This window comes from Ovis aries, chromosome 15, assembly GCF_016772045.2.
Source record: "Ovis aries strain OAR_USU_Benz2616 breed Rambouillet chromosome 15, ARS-UI_Ramb_v3.0, whole genome shotgun sequence".
Lineage (NCBI taxonomy): Eukaryota > Metazoa > Chordata > Mammalia > Artiodactyla > Bovidae > Ovis > Ovis aries.
This window is the reverse complement of record NC_056068.1, coordinates 39,086,490-39,098,753: the sequence shown is the minus strand read 5'-3', so window position 1 is coordinate 39,098,753 and position 12,264 is coordinate 39,086,490. Positions and strand designations below refer to the sequence as shown.

The window sequence follows — 12,264 nt, the reverse complement described above, 5'->3', positions numbered from 1 at the left end:
TACACTCACAGACATACATGCACACACGCACGCACACACACACACAGACATCACCCGCCATATACACTCACAGACATGCACGCGCACACACACACACACACACACACAGCTCCTCCTTCACTGTGCATGGCTATATGCACAGCACCGCCCCCACAGGGTCCCTCCTCCCCACCTTGCTTCTCAGCACCACAGCCAGATTTAAATCCCAGGTGGGTCATGCCATCCCTTTTCACTCAGAGTCAAAGCCAAGGTCCTTACAGGGGTTGGCCCAGCACCCTGTGGCCTCCACCACAGCACCGGTTCCTCTCTCGCCTGGAACACTCCTTGCTTCTCCAGCTCCCCATATCTCCACCTTCCTCCCCAGCGCTCCTCCTGCCCCGTGGCGGACTTTCCTCCCCAGCACTTCCCACCTCCCAGCATCGTTTACTTCTTTATCCCTCTGCTGGCCTTGGTCACCAGAATGTATATGAGAGGAGGACAAGGGTCTGTGTCCCCCACCCCAGCCCTGCCATGGAGAGCAGTGCATGGTACCTGGATGCTTTTAGTGAATATCTGTTGAAAGATTCACGAAGGATTGTGGGACCGCACACGCATAGTGTCTTCATCATTACAAAACTGTCCCGAATTGAAATTTGACGGCCACGGGCAATCTGTGGTGGAAGTTTCCTCCGATGACCAGTTCTTTCACTGTAGAAATTACCTGGCCTACAGGGGTGCCTAGTAAGTTCTGCTGGATGCATTACTTTGGGGCTTTGGGGCCGTGGTGGCCATCCGAGGCCTCCTTCCCCATCAGCCCAACCCTGCAGCAGGCGGGACTGTATCCCCGAGCCCCTCTGAGCCAGGCGTCCCCCCGCTTCCCCACCATGTGTCCTGGTTCTGGCGGCACTGTCAGCCACTGGCCCCCCTTCCCCTGTATCCCCATCTCTGCAGGGAGGTCATCGTCCTTTGCTTTCACCATCTCATCTTCCTGGTAACTCTACAGTTTTGTTAGTATTACCTGTTGATCTGGCTTTCTCGTTATTGTCTTCCCAGCTTCCCATGGTAGTTATTTCTCTGATTTTAGTTTAACTGGCTGTAGGACAAAAGGGGTGGACTCTCAAAGCAGCATCCTCGGTTTTAGATTCAGGGGTGCTCTCCGCGCTGCCCACTGCAGCACACGGGCCTCCAGAGTGTTCTCCAGCCCCACTCCCAGGTCCCTCTTCAAGCCTTTCCCCATCACCCTCATCCTCTCCCTTCTACTCCCAGAGCTTATCCACTGGCCAGGCCCTCCCCTCTCCCCCAGAGGCTTGTCCTCCCACCGTTTCTGTGCCCCTTCACCGCAGATTTGCAGTCCAAGCTTGCTTTCTGTGACCTCCATACTTATGCCCAGCCCCCGGCCTTCTGCTCCTGGTCTCTCCTCACAGTTCAGCACTTTGGTAACCACAGTTAACCCAACAGGCATCCTAAGTGCTTTTTGTGCATTGGCCTCATTCAGTCTGGGAAGAGGAATCCTCCTCTTACAGGCGAGGAGACTGCAGCTCCCAGAGGTCATGGAACTGGCTCAGGACACAGCTAGTCAGCGGCAGGACTGGGATTTGAACCCAGGCTGTCTGGCTTCAGAGGACTGACCACTGCCCCATCCTCTTTTCCTGTCCCCATCATGCCCTTCCCTGTTTGTCCACCCCCCTGCCTGACACTCGGCAGGAGGGAAACCCTGGCTCTTCCTCTGTTCTAGCCTGGGGAGCCAGGGGAAGTCACAGGCCTGGTTGACCGTCTCTGGATAAACGCGCACTGCATGGCCTTGCCCACCAGGGAGCTCTGCTGCTCCTCAGGTCCTTCCCCACTTTGCAGTTGGCCTTGCTCTCTGCCAAGGCATATAATATAATCACTCAAGCCGTATAATATCGCTCAGTGCCCCATCTTTGCTTCTGCTTCCCCTCAACACCAACATCCTTCTCTTTGTGTGTGTGCTAAGTCACTTCAGTCATGTCCAACTCTTTGTGACCCCCTGGACTGTAGCCCACTAGGCTCCTCTGTTCATGGGATTCTCCAGCAAGAATACTGGAGTGGGTTGCCATGCCCTCCTCCAGGGTCTCTTCCCAACCCAGGGATCAAACCCCCGCCTCCTGCATTGGCAGGGGAGAGTTCTTTACCACTGGCGCCCCCTGGGAAACCCCTCCTTCTCTTTATCACCAAATAACAACAGTGTATCCTTTTGTTTCCTTTAGAACAAGTTGCAGATGTTTTCCATAATTTTTTTTCAACCTCAGGCAGCAGGCTCTTTGGTGGGAAGAGTGGTCGGTCATTCCCTGAGTCTTTAGGGCCAAGCTCTATTCTCTTAGTCTGTAGCATTTTTTTAAAAAAAGGTAGAGGGGGGAATAGAAAGAAAAGAAACAGCAACAACATGAAGCCAGGCTGATGTGTCTTTGTTAATGATCCTTCTTGGTGGGGGGCAGGAGGGGTCATCCCTGTGCCATCATTAAATGCAGGGGTGTGTCAGGGCTAAAGGTCAGGAAGAGAGCTTTGCCCTCAGGAGCCTGCCTCCCAGAGCTGACAGGACAGAGCAGCCAGGATGTGCAGACCCAGAGCATGCCCTGCCTCCCCAGACATCGCACATCTCCCCCAGGCCCTACACTGGGCACCTGGGTGCAGAGGAGAACGAGGCCTGGATCTTTCTGAGGCAGGCACCCCTCCCCTGCCCCCAGCAACTTCAGATTCCATTGCCATCCTCCAGGGAGAGCGGAGAAATCCTGGGTCTCGGCTGGCGGGTGGGCTGAATGCACGTGGGTGCTGAGAGGCAGAGGGCACAACAGAGCAGAGGGCGTGCCCTGGGCGGAGGAGGTGGCCAGGGACAGGTGGGACAGAGACCTCGGATCTCAGGCTCTTAGAAGAGCTGAGAAGCTGACAAAGCCTTGCCAAGCACCTTCTGGCATGGAAGTGAGCAGGGAAGGAGGGGACAGCAGGATCGCTGCATCCTGAGTGATCCTGCAGAGCAAGCGTCCCCTTAGCGTGCCCCACCCAAGCTCCGTCCACTAGATGTTGGGTGCAGGAAAGCGTGGGGACCAGCGCCTGTGGGGAGATGGAGACCCTGCTGCTCCCCAACCGTCGCCCTCTGCAGGGCCCTGTTTCAGGTCCCTAGAAGCCCTGCAGAGGAGAAACGCAGCCTTTAACCAGAATTCCCCATGCTGCTTTGACCATGGGTTCCCCTCCTCCCATGTCTTTGCATTTAAATCTCATAGAGTCGATGTTCTGTGACAGCTCTTTGGGAAGTGCTGCTGTGGAGAATTTTTCAATCCCTGCATACTCTGGAATGTGCCCACTTCTTATTTTGCATGGAGGCCGTGCTACATAGAGGAAAGACTATGGGCTTTAGACAGGACTGACCTGGGTTTACATCTATCTTCCTGTGAAATCTCTGACTTTGCTCAGGTTACCTGACCATCTCTCTGAAACTTAGCTTCCTCAATTTTAAAATGGGAGAACACTAGCCACCTAACAGGGCTGCTGTGATGGTTAAATGAGAAAATAATGATAGTTTCCACTTGGAGGGCTTATTATGTGTCAAATACAATGGAATCTGAAGCTGCCGGGGGGCTCACAAGTGCTGCCTCCCCCAGAAAGATCCAGGCCTCGTTCTCCTCTGCACCCAGGTGCCCAGCGTAGGGCCTGGGGGAGATGCTCGATGTCTGGGGTGGCAAGGCTTGCTCTGGGTCCGCACATCTGACTGAGCACTTTCTGCCTCTCTTTTCATCTTCGCCACAGCTCTGAGGCGGGATATATTGTCATCCATATCTCCCAGGTCAGGAGGCCATGACACACCAAGTTAAGGGTTGTGTGTATGTTGGAACTGAGATTTGCACCCCAGGCACTAATACCTGGTGGGGTCTGGATTTGAAGCCTCACCGTCACCCCCCAGCAGAGAGCATGCTCCAAACCACCATGTCATAAAGGGCCTGGTGCACTGAAGGCACTAAGGAATATCCGTTACCTTTTCAGGGGATTCATGGATATCTACCGGGAGATATGTCATTCCTGAGACTCCATGTCACTCTGCAGTCTTTCTTATTAAACCTGTTAAAGGGGTAATCTGCATCTGCCTGCCCACTCATTGTTTTCTGCACATAAAATAAAAATTCTCCTTCAACCAGTGTCCAAAAAAGTTATGACCCTTCTCTTATGACCTCTCTGCTTCGCTTTCATATGCTGATCCACCTCAATTTGGGCCGCGGCTCAACTGTCTACCAGTTTTGGGCCAGTCTTCAAACTGGTCCCTCTAGTGGTCTGTGCATCCCCATCCAGGACCAAGGGTCCTCCCAGAAAGCACTGTGGATCTGTAGCTTGTTTCTCCGGCTTTTCTCCTTCCTATACTTCAGTGATAGACTTGGTAAAGGTCTAAGAAGGCATCCCTTTTATCACTCATTCAGCAAACATTTACTTAGTGCCATTGCTAGGCTAGGAGTATGCCCTGTATTGTGCCTCTTAATTAGATTGCAGAATCTCACAGCCCTCAGTAGGCCTTCAAGACTGGAGTGCTGTGGACTTTCTTCTGTCCATGGTGTTGGGGATCTTTTCCGCATCGACTAGCCTTGTTCACAATCTAATCCAGAATTCACAGCCCCTGCCCCTTGTGAGACCATCTCAACAGGCCCTTCAAGTCCTGTAGTTCCAAGTGCAAGCTCCTTGATTTTTGTTTGATTTCAGGATTCCCAAGCATCTAAAGCTTCCAGCAGGACTGGGTACGCAAGGGCCGCAAACGGGGTTCTCCCCAGGTCCCTGACAGCCACTGCAAATATGCTCTTCTCTGCTCAGAACAGCATTCCAGCTATCCAGCCTGCCAGACAAACATCCACAACACCTGGTTCAAGACTCACCGCCTCCCTGGTCCCTCCTCCTTCCATTACCCTACACACACCATCAGATAAGCTAACCATTTTCTCTTCTGTTCTGCTCCTATACTTCAGCTACATTGCACCCCACAGCTAGAAAAAAAGACACTCCTTCCTCAAGACACTTGACCACCACCTGCTGGAAATTTAGGGTAAATGCTCTACAAATCTCTGCCACTTACAGAAGTGAAGATGCATACTGGCATTGGGTAGGGAGCTGCTCGCACGACTGCAAGCAGGGCGCTGCCTATTGCAGTGATCAGGATTGAGGGGACTTAAACATTCCCCTCGGAGAAGGCAATGGCACCCCACTCCAGTACTCTTGCCTGGAAAATCCCATGGATGAAGGAGCCTGGTAGGCTGCAGTCCATGGGGTCGCCAAGAGTCGGACACGACTGAGTGACTTCACTTTCACTTTTCACTTTCATGCATTGGAGAAGGAAATGGCAACCCACTCTGGTGTTCTTGCCTGGAGAATCCCAGGGACGGGGGAGCTTGGTGGGCTGCTGTCTGTGGGGTCACACAGAGTCGGACACGACTGAAGCGACTTAGCAGCTGCAGTAGCAGTAGCAAACATTCCCCTCTGTGTCCCAGGTGCCCTGGCTTCCACTTGGGCTGAAGAAATGCTTGCATAATGATACTGGTGCAAGCCTCTGTTACCTTAGACTTGAGGTACCTGGTTTTGTGGGTGAATGATCGCTAAATCCATCTGTTGCAAAGGAAGGCAACCAAACTCCCCACAAGCTGTCAGAATAACCAGAGGGTCTCAGGGGGATTTGCAGTGGGGCCAGAGACCATTCAGTCTGTCATCTCTGCTCAAAGGCCACCACCATAGGAACAGACCTGAGCAACTCCACATTCCTCCCCACAGTAAAAGCTCAAGTTGAGAATATGATGGAGAATTGGAGCAGGTGCTGTGTCCAGGGCCAGCTCCTTGTAGGTTGTGGGGAGGCAGAGGTGGCCGCACAGGGGTCCTTGCAGGGAGCTGGGGGTTTTGTGGGGAAGTCCATCAGTGAGCACGCAGCTGACTAGACAGGGTAAGCAAGGATATTGATTCACTATCATCCATATTTTCCTAAGCCATGCCCTTTTTTAAGCCATATCACCAAAAACCAGTACCCCAGTGACATCTGGGACTTCGTAAAGTGGTCTCAATAGAGCTCCGTCTAGCTGTTACACTTGCAGGTGGGGGCAGGAGGGGGGACATGCTTTTACTAGGGTCCTATTTTATAAAAGGAGAAGCCCTCTGTCCCTTCTCAAAGCTTATTTTCCCAGAGCCAACTGGCATAGCATTGTTCATGTCCCACAGTCTCCCAGACGGGTACCCCTCTTTGGTAACCTTAATGAAGGAAGAGGGCTGAGCCTTTCCCTCTCTGCCCTGGCTGCCAGGAATCCCAGAGACAGTTTCTGTAGCTTTCCTGAACCAGGACTGCTTCTGCTCATCGCTTCCCTGATTCCTTCTCCGGGAGTGCTTGTTTTGGGCTGTTTGTCTTTCCCATTGTGGGGATGGCTTTGGGGGCTGGATGGGCAGTGATGTGGCAGAAGAAAGAAGAACCACCAGTGAGCCAGACACACATGGATTTCAGTCCCCACCTGTTAACCGTGTCATCTTAAGCAAGATGTCTTTACCTCTTCAATACTGAGTTCCTTACCTGGAAAACTGGGGTAATGACCACGAGGAATAGATAGGTTACTGTGAAGATTAGACTCTGCCAGTGTGACCTGCACTGTTCCCTCTCCCTCCTCCCAGGTCAGGCTTGGTCTGTGGCTCCAGAATCGGAGTTGGTTTTTCCTTCTTCGTGCCTCTGTCAGTCGGCTCAGGATGAGTGATGCAGCGGAGAAAAGCAGGGGACCTGCCCTCCTGGTTTGTCTGGGACAAAGGGGTTTCCTGGCATGCAGGATTTCCAGTGCTCAAACAGGAAGGTCAGAGGCAAAGTGAAGAGCTGGTCACCCTAGTAGAAATCTCAGCATCTCTGGAGCTTACAGTGGCCTAGGTTTTCTTCTTGCTGGTACTACCATCCATCCGAGACCTTGGCTAAAGGGGGAGGCTCTATGTGGCAGTCGCTGGTCTCTTGGTAAGGGGGTAGTTAGTCAGGGCCAGTTCAAAGGCTGCTGCTGTCCCCTCCGCTCATGTTCATCTGTCCGGGAGAGTCACTTGGCTGGGCCTGACATGGGGCAGCCTGCTGACTCCCCATACAGAGGAGCAGCTATAGGTTTGAACCTTAGTATAATCCGCACACTTCACTTTCTTTTCTTGTCATTCCAGGGTGCTGGGGCAGGGAGAGGGAAAGCTGAGAGATGCCTGGTCTGTGATTGGAGGGCTCCCTGTGGCCATCTTCCTGTGGATGGTGTGTGTGTGGGCTAAGAAGGGGCGGTTAGCCTCGCCCTACTGTGCTCGAAGGGGCGGTGGTCTCCTTTGGGTGTCTAACAGTGGCTGACATGCCCGCCTGTCCAGCCCCCTTGTTCCTTTGTGTGGAGCCACAGAGAATCTTCTTCCTGGGCTCTGAGGACCACGAGGGGACTGAGGTGGGACGAGGGGCCCCCAAGCTCTTCCAAGGCACAATTCCCAGGTCCCTTCATGCCTGGCTTTCTGTGGCCACCCAGAGAGCCTCCTTCCCACCATTGGAAATCTCTAGCTCAGAAGTGGGCACACATGTGACACCCACTGTAGGACCAGGGCCGGGCTCTCCCCAGAGCATCCTCACTATGTGTCACTTGGATGGCAGCACCAGGGCTGGCCCAACCCCTGCTCAGCTGGGGTCCCCCCTCCCAGGTACCTTTGGTCTCTTGGGGCCCCCTTCCTTGGCTCAAACCTCTATTAAGAGGTAATTAGCACAGAAAAGGTTTTTGTCTCTTTTGTTGTTTCATTTATTGTCTTATATCTAAGAACACCTTCCTGGAGAGAAAACAGTTTTCCAAAAAATATTTGTCACAACTGATTCAGCTTTCTTGTCCAAGCATGTAAGAAATACAGTTTAGATTTTGCAAAATAGAGTGCTAAAATATTTGTTAGCATTTATGATTTCTATAAAGGAAATCTGAGCATTGGAAAAAAATGATCAAGATGAGAATTCGTGGGGCTTTTGGTCCTGAGGACCTCTGTCTAAATTTCAGGGATGTGGAGGAAAGAGAAAACTAGAGGCACGGTATTGGGAGATGCGGAACCCTGAGATCCAGGTGCAGGGGGCGGGGCGGGCGGGACGGCGGGGGCGGGGCCGCAGCGGGTGGGGGGAAGGGTCGGCAGCCGGGGAGAGCCAAGGCTTCCCTGAGGGGACACCTGAGGGCAGTTGAAGGGCACGCAGGAGTTCACGAGGTGACCGAGTGGGCAAAGGGAGCCACGCCTGCTCCCTGCAAAACAAAGTGGACGCAGCTGAGGCCTCGTGCTCTTGAGAACTGAAGTATTTCAGTGGCCGGGCTCCTCAGGCAGCGGATGCGCACTCTTGGGCTGGGGAATGAGCAAGCCCGCTGTGGAGGCCTGGTGTTTCCTGCTAGGTGTTTGGGGTTTTATCTGGAGGGCCTTGGAGAAGGCAGTGGCACCCCACTCCAGTACTCTTTTCCTGGAAAATCCCATGGACGGAGGAGCCTGGTAGGCTTCAGTCCATGGGGTCGCGAAGAGTCAGACACGACTGAGCTTCACTTTTACTTTTCACTTTCAGGCATTGGAGAAGGAAATGGCAACCCACTCCAGTGTTCTTGCCTGGAGAATCCCCGGGACAGCAGAGCCTGGTGGGCTGCCGTCTATGGGGTCGCATAGAGTCGGACACAACTGAACCGACTTAGTAGCAGCAGCAGCTGGAGGGCCTAGGCGAGCAGTGAAGCCATTGAAATGTTTTAAGCAAGGGGTGTCCTGCCTCTGAGCACAGTGAGGAGAGGGCAAGGCTGGAGCAGGGAAGTGGCTGGACCCTCCTATCCAAGGGCCAGGCAGCAGTTCTGGGGTGTTGGAAGGAGAGGGCCTTATGCCCAGGGTGGATCCTGAGTTGCCTGTTTGGGGTTGGGAGGATAGTGTGGGACCTGGATGGTGGGGTCCTGTGTGGTAAGCACCTCCTGCCCCCAGCAGCCTTACCCTGGGAACTTTGCATCCTTGTGCCACTACTGTATCCATAAGGCTTAGGGACTGAAGCCCGGAATTCCTGGACACATCTTTGTAGGGGCTGGGATGGGGTTACCAGCGTCAGACAGGGAGGGGTTCTGAACCAGACTGCAAAGAGGAGTAAATGGGAAGGACACGGTCTTTTCTATTCCCTGGATACTCATTTGAAGACCTTTGTAATGATCTAGGCAAGGTAGGTTATCCAAGAGGCCAGAACTAACCCGCGGAATATGAAGCGCCAGGCTTTGTGCTTCAGAAAGGTCAGGAAAACCCCATTTAAAGCCCCTGTCTTTTCACCTCAAGGCGGAGCAGGGAAGGAGTAAGGGGGCTTCTCTAGAGCCTGTTCCCCTTTCAGGGTTCACAGGGACAGGGAGGAGACCCTGTAATCCTGCCAGCAGGAGGTGGGCAGGGCAGCACCACCCGCCCCCCCCCCCCTTTGACGTCAGCAGCTTTTCAGAACTGATTTCTCTACCAGACATACTTAAATTCAGGGACATTTTCTTTAACCATCTTAGCTCATTCCCAGCCATTGCAGGCATTGGCCCTGCTGGCATTTCGTCTCGGCTTAATGTTTCCTGAAGACTTGCTTTCTATTGTTCCGCGTTGTGTGCGTTTAGGTAACTCACGGCTGGAGCAAGTTGAGTGGTGTCCTCAGGGGCGGGTGTAGCTCCCGGAGCCCCACTGCTCTCCCCCGCTGAGTGACCTTGGCTGGTTTCTTCACCTCTCTCTGCCTCAGTCTTCTCCTTGGTCAAATGTGGAAACAGTAGTATTAATACTTACCTCAGAGTTATCGTAGGGTCTACATGGTGCAGTAAGAACAGCGCCCGATGCCAACTACACGCTCAGTCAGCGTTCACTGTTGTTATTGCTTGACCCAGTGGGAGAAATGAAAAATATAATTACCTTCTTCCTCTTAAGGCCGTGTCCAAGAATCTACGTTTAGTAATTTTAAAGGCATTGTTTTTCACAGAAAACACCTCCCGGCCTATTTGCAGTTGAGTTGACCAGGCAGCTGAAGGATGGGATAGTGAGCTCAGCATTGCTCCCTGTAATTGGGAGTCATGATTGAGCTCATCTCCCTCAGCCGCTGTGAGACTTTGAACTGTATCTACTTCAAAGTGACCTCTCTGGGTTTTTTTTTCCTATGGGCCCCACTGCAGGTTTCTGGAAGAACTTGACTGCCTGAAAGGAAGCGACAAAACATGAAAATCGCTTTGAGGTGACCAACAAGTCCAGCGGCCCCTTGCTTCTCCCAAGGTGGATCTAAGGTTTAAGAACCTTAACTCCAGGTAACAGTGCAGTTAACTTCAGTTAACTGTCCTACCCACCCCCACCTAGACACACTATCATTGCAGCTCCGACGGTCGTTCTTCGTTTAGGAAGTGTGGTTTCTCCCCAAATCCCTGAAACCTGGAATACTCCACCTCATGCAAATGTCTGGCTGTTCAGAAAGAGCGGTGGGGCCGGAGGTTGGGTCCCAGGTCTGACATGTGGCCCAGATGGTCACCGAGACCCTAAGTGTAGGGCTCTGCTCACAGCTGACCTGCTTCTCAGTGTCAGTAGTACTGGTAATAATAACAGCAACGGCAGCCACAGCAGGGCCTTTAGTGTGATTAAATGATTATAAAATACTCTTTGAAGAATACATCAGACTAGCCAGGAAATGCCTGAAAACAGAAAGTACAAAGAGGGAAAGAAATTGTTCTATCAGATATTAAAATGTATTTTACAGCCATAGTCATCAACAATGTGGTGCCAGAATGGAAATAAGCCGGTCAAGGGAACAGAATAGAAAGTTCAGACTAAAAAATGAATCAAGAAGAGTCGCCTTTCTAGTGACTGGTAACAGGATATTGTAGATCTCATAAGTAGTGTTGGAATGACTGTATTCTTTGGAGGGAAATTAGAAATTCCCAACCTTAAAGAGTGCACCAAAAATAATTTCCAAGTGGATTAAAGCTGAATTTTTAAAGTTACAAAATTGTTAGCAAAGAGGATATTTTTATTGTTTAGGGGTGAGAAAAGAGTTTTTAAAACCTGCCACTTTTAGTATCACATGCAAACACCATAAGCAAAGATAAAAGAAAAAAAGGGGAGAAAATTATTTACAGCATCTGTGATCAGCAAAGATTAATATTCCTAACATACAAATTTATTTTTCAATATGTATTTATTGAGTGCTTACTATGTGCTGAAACATCTGGGCACTAAGGGTACAGGCAGTAAACCAAAGTGTGTACTCTTCTGATGCTTATGATCTAATGGAGAGGACAGCTGGTAAACTAAGTAGGTTATTGCTGGCCAGATGTGGATAAGGGCAATGGAAAAAAAGTTAAGCAGGACTGAGGTGGTTAGAAAGAGTTGTGGGGGTGTGTATTATATGGTTATCCTGGCAAACTTCACCGATAAAGGGACATTTGAACAAAAATATGAAGGAAAAAGGGGAGAAGTGGTTGAATTTTGGATTTTTTTGGACTGTTTAGCTAATAGGATTTGTTGATGGATTAGATGCAGGTCATGGAAAAAAAGGAGTCAGGGGTCACTTCTAGGTTTGGGGCCTAAGCAGCAAGCAGGATTGAAGTACCACTTACTGACCTGGGCATGACCAAGAGGCTGGGCTTGCGGGCAACCAGAGATTGGTTATGGATTTTTCATGTTTCTGTTGTATGTTCAAGGGGAGATGTCAAGGTGATGCTTTGGAACTCAGGAACGGGTCTGGGCTAGAGATGTAAATATGAGAGTTGTCATAGTGTAGGTAGGTATTTAAAACAGTGAAACTAGGCAGATCTCCCAGGGAGGGAGTGTAGGCAGAGAGGGGTCCAAGAGCATCCATGGGTCGCTCACCTAGAGGTGAGGGAGATGAGAGGAAACAGCTGTAGAGATGAAAGAGGAGTGACCACTGAAGTAGGAGAACGGTGAAGCTGAGAGCCAGGAGGCGGAGGTCAGCTCTATCAGATGTGTTGATGGGCCAAGCAGGGAGGGGATGGAGAACTGGCCGTTGGATTTAGCAATGAGGAGGTCATTAATGAACCCAGCAGGGGCCAATATATTGGAATGATGGGGACAAAAGCCTGATTTGAGTTTATTTGTCATGAGGAAGAGAAAAGCAATTGAAAACAAAATAATAGGGCAGTAACTGGAAGGAAATCTAGTTCAAAAGAGTTTGCTCCCCACCCAACCCCCCAAGATGAGTGTTGTTGCAGTGTGTTCTTGTCCTTATAGAAGCGATAATGCGGAATATGGATGATGCAGGGTTGCGGTGGATGGTCCACACTCATGAGAGAGGAGGGCGCAGCATGCTTTGGGGTG

At 51.3% G+C, this 12,264-nt stretch overlaps 1 protein-coding gene across 10 annotated transcripts in view; it reads left to right on the top strand.

The window, feature by feature from the left end:
* The window catches only part of BMAL1 (basic helix-loop-helix ARNT like 1), a 110,176-nt gene that overhangs the window by 64,594 nt on the left and 33,318 nt on the right, over nt 1–12,264 (top strand). For all 10 annotated transcript variants that reach the window (XM_060399251.1, XM_060399249.1, XM_027978985.3 and 7 more), the window contains one exon: nt 10,116–10,244. The gene's annotated coding sequence lies outside the window, so the exon portion shown is untranslated. The remainder of the gene's footprint in view (nt 1–10,115; nt 10,245–12,264) is intronic.